Source organism: Hypomesus nipponensis, chromosome 5 (assembly GCF_054491055.1).
Source record: "Hypomesus nipponensis isolate SF chromosome 5, ASM5449105v1, whole genome shotgun sequence".
In the NCBI taxonomy this organism is placed as follows: domain Eukaryota; kingdom Metazoa; phylum Chordata; class Actinopteri; order Osmeriformes; family Osmeridae; genus Hypomesus; species Hypomesus nipponensis.
The window spans coordinates 15,107,501-15,112,500 of NC_140365.1; the positions used below are offsets into that span (position 1 = coordinate 15,107,501).

At 47.3% G+C, this 5,000-nt stretch overlaps 16 non-coding genes and 1 pseudogene across 16 annotated transcripts in view; all 17 read right to left on the reverse strand.

Annotated features, from left to right (window-relative positions):
• Positions 1-68, reverse strand: part of LOC146289265 (5S ribosomal RNA) — a 119-nt gene extending 51 nt beyond the window's left edge. The window contains exon 1 of the ribosomal RNA XR_014757315.1: positions 1-68. This exon is cut by the window's left edge and continues 51 nt beyond it. This is a non-coding gene — a ribosomal RNA (5S ribosomal RNA).
• A 208-nt stretch (positions 69-276) lies between these two features.
• LOC146289266 (5S ribosomal RNA) lies at positions 277-395 on the reverse strand. Its single transcript, XR_014755753.1, has one exon. It is a non-coding gene; the product is annotated as a 5S ribosomal RNA (ribosomal RNA).
• A 176-nt stretch (positions 396-571) lies between these two features.
• LOC146289267 (5S ribosomal RNA) lies at positions 572-690 on the reverse strand. Its single transcript, XR_014758043.1, has one exon. It is a non-coding gene; the product is annotated as a 5S ribosomal RNA (ribosomal RNA).
• A 250-nt stretch (positions 691-940) lies between these two features.
• On the reverse strand, positions 941-1,059 carry LOC146289268 (5S ribosomal RNA). Its single transcript, XR_014758214.1, has one exon. It is a non-coding gene; the product is annotated as a 5S ribosomal RNA (ribosomal RNA).
• A 174-nt stretch (positions 1,060-1,233) lies between these two features.
• LOC146289269 (5S ribosomal RNA) lies at positions 1,234-1,352 on the reverse strand. Its single transcript, XR_014758215.1, has one exon. It is a non-coding gene; the product is annotated as a 5S ribosomal RNA (ribosomal RNA).
• Positions 1,353-1,604: 252 nt separating this feature from the next.
• LOC146289270 (5S ribosomal RNA) lies at positions 1,605-1,723 on the reverse strand. The gene has a single exon (XR_014758216.1). It is a non-coding gene; the product is annotated as a 5S ribosomal RNA (ribosomal RNA).
• Positions 1,724-1,899: 176 nt separating this feature from the next.
• LOC146289271 (5S ribosomal RNA) lies at positions 1,900-2,018 on the reverse strand. The gene has a single exon (XR_014755766.1). It is a non-coding gene; the product is annotated as a 5S ribosomal RNA (ribosomal RNA).
• Positions 2,019-2,194: 176 nt separating this feature from the next.
• LOC146289272 (5S ribosomal RNA) lies at positions 2,195-2,313 on the reverse strand. Its single transcript, XR_014758217.1, has one exon. It is a non-coding gene; the product is annotated as a 5S ribosomal RNA (ribosomal RNA).
• A 172-nt stretch (positions 2,314-2,485) lies between these two features.
• Positions 2,486-2,594, reverse strand: LOC146289273 (5S ribosomal RNA; annotated as a pseudogene).
• Positions 2,595-2,778: 184 nt separating this feature from the next.
• On the reverse strand, positions 2,779-2,897 carry LOC146289274 (5S ribosomal RNA). Its single transcript, XR_014757966.1, has one exon. It is a non-coding gene; the product is annotated as a 5S ribosomal RNA (ribosomal RNA).
• Positions 2,898-3,077: 180 nt separating this feature from the next.
• Positions 3,078-3,196, reverse strand: LOC146289275 (5S ribosomal RNA). The gene has a single exon (XR_014758218.1). It is a non-coding gene; the product is annotated as a 5S ribosomal RNA (ribosomal RNA).
• A 174-nt stretch (positions 3,197-3,370) lies between these two features.
• Positions 3,371-3,489, reverse strand: LOC146289276 (5S ribosomal RNA). The gene has a single exon (XR_014758219.1). It is a non-coding gene; the product is annotated as a 5S ribosomal RNA (ribosomal RNA).
• A 236-nt stretch (positions 3,490-3,725) lies between these two features.
• Positions 3,726-3,844, reverse strand: LOC146289277 (5S ribosomal RNA). The gene has a single exon (XR_014758220.1). It is a non-coding gene; the product is annotated as a 5S ribosomal RNA (ribosomal RNA).
• A 178-nt stretch (positions 3,845-4,022) lies between these two features.
• Positions 4,023-4,141, reverse strand: LOC146289278 (5S ribosomal RNA). Its single transcript, XR_014755777.1, has one exon. It is a non-coding gene; the product is annotated as a 5S ribosomal RNA (ribosomal RNA).
• A 176-nt stretch (positions 4,142-4,317) lies between these two features.
• LOC146289279 (5S ribosomal RNA) lies at positions 4,318-4,436 on the reverse strand. The gene has a single exon (XR_014758044.1). It is a non-coding gene; the product is annotated as a 5S ribosomal RNA (ribosomal RNA).
• Positions 4,437-4,668: 232 nt separating this feature from the next.
• Positions 4,669-4,787, reverse strand: LOC146289280 (5S ribosomal RNA). Its single transcript, XR_014758221.1, has one exon. It is a non-coding gene; the product is annotated as a 5S ribosomal RNA (ribosomal RNA).
• A 180-nt stretch (positions 4,788-4,967) lies between these two features.
• The window catches only part of LOC146289281 (5S ribosomal RNA), a 119-nt gene continuing 86 nt past the window's right edge, over positions 4,968-5,000 (reverse strand). The window contains exon 1 of the ribosomal RNA XR_014758222.1: positions 4,968-5,000. This exon is cut by the window's right edge and continues 86 nt beyond it. This is a non-coding gene — a ribosomal RNA (5S ribosomal RNA).

Here is a 5,000-nt window from a genome sequence, read left to right on the forward strand (position 1 = left end):
GGCCCGACCCTGCTTAGCTTCCGAGATCAGACGAGATCGGGCGTTGCCAGGCTGGTATGGCCGTAAAATAAGGTGACAACCATAGGCTACTTATCCATATACAGATTTGGCAATTGACAATGCAAGGTGGTCTCTCTCTCTCTCTCTCTCTCTCTCTCTCTCTCTCTCTCTCTCTCTCTCTCTCTCGTGTCAAAATGAAAACAGCTTCCAGCCCCTTTCATGAAGGACTACTTGTGCATATTGCAAGATTTCAGTTTCTAAGTGAATGAGCAAAAGAGCATACAGCACCTGGTATTCCCAGGCGGTCTCCCATCCAAGTACTAACCAGGCCCGACCCTGCTTAACTTCCGAGATCAGACGAGATCGGGCGTTGCCAGGCTGGTATGGCCGTACGAAATAAGTTGACAACCATAGGCTACTTATCCATATACAGATTTAGCAATTGACAATGCAAGGTGGTCTCTCTCTCTCTCTCTCTCTTGTGTCAAAATGAAAACAGCTTCCAGCCCCTTTCATGAAGGACTACTTGTGCATATTGCAAGATTTCAGTTTCTAAGTGAATGAGCAAAAGAGCATACAGCACCTGGTATTTTCAGGCGGTCTCCCATCCAAGTACTAACCAGGCCCGACCCTGCTTAGCTTCCGAGATCAGACGAGATCGGGCGTTGCCAGGCTGGTATGGCCGTACGAAATAAGTTGAAAACCATAGGCTACTTATCCATATACAGATTTGGCAATTGACAATGCAAGGTGGTCTCTCTCTCTCTCTCTCTCTCTCTCTCTCTCTCTCTCTCTCTCTCTCTCTCTCTCTCTCTCTCTCTCTCTCTCTCTCTCTCTCTCTCTCTCTCTCGTGTCAAAATGAAAACAGCTTCCAGCCCCTTTCATGAAGGACTACTTGTGCATATTGCAAGATTTCAGTTTCTAAGTGAATGAGCAAAAGAGCATACAGCACCTGGTATTCCCAGGCGGTCTCCCATCCAAGTACTAACCAGGCCCGACCCTGCTTAGCTTCCGAGATCAGACGAGATCGGGCGTTGCCAGGCTGGTATGGCCGTACGAAATAAGTTGACAACCATAGGCTACTTATCCATATACAGATTTGGCAATTGACAATGCAAGGTGGTCTCTCTCTCTCTCTCTCTCGTGTCAAAATGAAAACAGCTTCCAGCCCCTTTCATGAAGGACTACTTGTGCATATTGCAAGATTTCAGTTTCTAAGTGAATGAACAAAAGAGCATACAGCACCTGGTATTCCCAGGCGGTCTCCCATCCAAGTACTAACCAGGCCCGACCCTGCTTAGCTTCCGAGATCAGACGAGATCGGGCGTTGCCAGGCTGGTATGGCCGTACGAAATAAGTTGACAACCATAGGCTACTTATCCATATACAGATTTGCCAATTGACAATGCAAGGTGGTCTCTCTCTCTCTCTCTCTCTCTCTCTCTCTCTCTCTCTCTCTCTCTCTCTCTCTCTCTCTCTCTCTCTCTCTCTCTCTCTCTCTCTCTCTCTCCCTCGTGTCAAAATGAAAACAGCTTCCAGCCCCTTTCATGAAGGACTACTTGTGCATATTGCAAGATTTCAGTTTCTAAGTGAATGAGCAAAAGAGCATACAGCACCTGGTATTCCCAGGCGGTCTCCCATCCAAGTACTAACCAGGCCCGACCCTGCTTAGCTTCCGAGATCAGACGAGATCGGGCGTTGCCAGGCTGGTATGGCCGTACGAAATAAGTTGACAACCATAGGCTACTTATCCATATACAGATTTAGCAATTGACAATGCAAGGTAGTCTCTCTCTCTCTCTCTCTCTCGTGTCAAAATGAAAACAGCTTCCAGCCCCTTTCATGAAGGACTACTTGTGCATATTGCAAGATTTCAGTTTCTAAGTGAATGAGCAAAAGAGCATACAGCACCTGGTATTCCCAGGCGGTCTCCCATCCAAGTACTAACCAGGCCCGACCCTGCTTAACTTCCGAGATCAGACGAGATCGGGCGTTGCCAGGCTGGTATGGCCGTACGAAATAAGTTGACAACCATAGGCTACTTATCCATATACAGATTTAGCAATTGACAATGCAAGGTGGTCTCTCTCTCTCTCTCTCTCTTGTGTCAAAATGAAAACAGCTTCCAGCCCCTTTCATGAAGGACTACTTGTGCATATTGCAAGATTTCAGTTTCTAAGTGAATGAGCAAAAGAGCATACAGCACCTGGTATTCCCAGGCGGTCTCCCATCCAAGTACTAACCAGGCCCGACCCTGCTTAGCTTCCGAGATCAGACGAGATCGGGCGTTGCCAGGCTGGTATGGCCGTACGAAATAAGTTGACAACCATAGGCTACTTATCCATATACAGATTTAGCAATTGACAATGCAAGGTGGTCTCTCTCTCTCTCTCTCGTGTCAAAATGAAAACAGCTTCCAGCCCCTTTCATGAAGGACTACTTGTGCATATTGCAAGATTTCAGTTTCTAAGTGAATGAGCAAAAGAGCATACAGCACCTGGCATTCCCAGGCGGTCTCCCATCCAAGTACTAACCAGGCCCGACCCTGCTTAGCTTCCGAGATCAGGCGTTGCCAGGCTGGTATGGCCGTACGAAATAAGTTGACAACCATAGGCTACTTATCCATATACAGATTTGCCAATTGACAATGCAAGGTGGTCTCTCTCTCTCTCTCTCTCTCTCTCTCTCGTGTCAAAATGAAAACAGCTTCCAGCCCCTTTCATGAAGGACTACTTGTGCATATTGCAAGATTTCAGTTTCTAAGTGAATGAGCAAAAGAGCATACAGCACCTGGTATTCACAGGCGGTCTCCCATCCAAGTACTAACCAGGCCCGACCCTGCTTAGCTTCCGAGATCAGACGAGATCGGGCGTTGCCAGGCTGGTATGGCCGTAAAATAAGGTGACAACCATAGGCTACTTATCCATATACAGATTTGGCAATTGACAATGCAAGGTGGTCTCTCTCTCTCTCTCTCTCTCTCTCTCGTGTCAAAATGGAAACTGCTTCCAGCCCCTTTCATGAAGGACTACTTGTGCATATTGCAACATTTCAGTTTCTAAGTGAATGAGCAAAAGAGCATACAGCACCTGGTATTCCCAGGCGGTCTCCCATCCAAGTACTAACCAGGCCCGACCCTGCTTAGCTTCCGAGATCAGACGAGATCGGGCGTTGCCAGGCTGGTATGGCCGTACGAAATAAGTTGACAACCATAGGCTACTTATCCATATACAGATTTGGCAATTGACAATGCAAGGTGGTCTCTCTCTCTCTCTCTCTCGTGTCAAAATGAAAACAGCTTCCAGCCCCTTTCATGAAGGACTACTTGTGCATATTGCAAGATTTCAGTTTCTAAGTGAATGAACAAAAGAGCATACAGCACCTGGTATTCCCAGGCGGTCTCCCATCCAAGTACTAACCAGGCCCGACCCTGCTTAGCTTCCGAGATCAGACGAGATCGGGCGTTGCCAGGCTGGTATGGCCGTACGAAATAAGTTGACAACCATAGGCTACTTATCCATATACAGATTTGCCAATTGACAATGCAAGGTGGTCTCTCTCTCTCTCTCTCTCTCTCTCTCTCTCTCTCTCTCTCTCTCTCTCTCTCTCTCTCTCTCTCTCTCTCTCTCTCCCTCGTGTCAAAATGAAAACAGCTTCCAGCCCCTTTCATGAAGGACTACTTGTGCATATTGCAAGATTTCAGTTTCTAAGTGAATGAGCAAAAGAGCATACAGCACCTGGTATTCCCAGGCGGTCTCCCATCCAAGTACTAACCAGGCCCGACCCTGCTTAGCTTCCGAGATCAGACGAGATCGGGCGTTGCCAGGCTGGTATGGCCGTACGAAATAAGTTGACAACCATAGGCTACTTATCCATATACAGATTTGGCAATTGACAATGCAAGGTGGTCTCTCTCTCTCCATCTCTCTCTCGTGTCAAAATGAAAACAGCTTCCAGCCCCTTTCATGAAGGACTACTTGTGCATATTGCAAGATTTCAGTTTCTAAGTGAATGAGCAAAAGAGCATACAGCACCTGGTATTCCCAGGCGGTCTCCCATCCAAGTACTAACCAGGCCCGACCCTGCTTAACTTCCGAGATCAGACGAGATCGGGCGTTGCCAGGCTGGTATGGCCGTACGAAATAAGTTGACAACCATAGGCTACTTATCCATATACAGATTTAGCAATTGACAATGCAAGGTGGTCTCTCTCTCTCTCTCTCTCTTGTGTCAAAATGAAAACAGCTTCCAGCCCCTTTCATGAAGGACTACTTGTGCATATTGCAAGATTTCAGTTTCTAAGTGAATGAGCAAAAGAGCATACAGCACCTGGTATTTTCAGGCGGTCTCCCATCCAAGTACTAACCAGGCCCGACCCTGCTTAGCTTCCGAGATCAGACGAGATCGGGCGTTGCCAGGCTGGTATGGCCGTACGAAATAAGTTGAAAACCATAGGCTACTTATCCATATACAGATTTGGCAATTGACAATGCAAGGTGGTCTCTCTCTCTCTCTCTCTCTCTCTCTCTCTCTCTCTCTCTCTCTCTCTCTCTCTCTCTCTCTCTCTCTCTCTCTCTCGTGTCAAAATGAAAACAGCTTCCAGCCCCTTTCATGAAGGACTACTTGTGCATATTGCAAGATTTCAGTTTCTAAGTGAATGAGCAAAAGAGCATACAGCACCTGGTATTCCCAGGCGGTCTCCCATCCAAGTACTAACCAGGCCCGACCCTGCTTAGCTTCCGAGATCAGACGAGATCGGGCGTTGCCAGGCTGGTATGGCCGTACGAAATAAGTTGACAACCATAGGCTACTTATCCATATACAGATTTGGCAATTGACTATGCAAGGTGGTCTCTCTCTCTCTCTCTCTCTCTCTCGTGTCAAAATGAAAACAGCTTCCAGCCCCTTTCATGAAGGACTACTTGTGCATATTGCAAGATTTCAGTTTCTAAGTGAATGAGCAAAAGAGCATACAGCACCTGGTATTCCCAGGCGGTCTC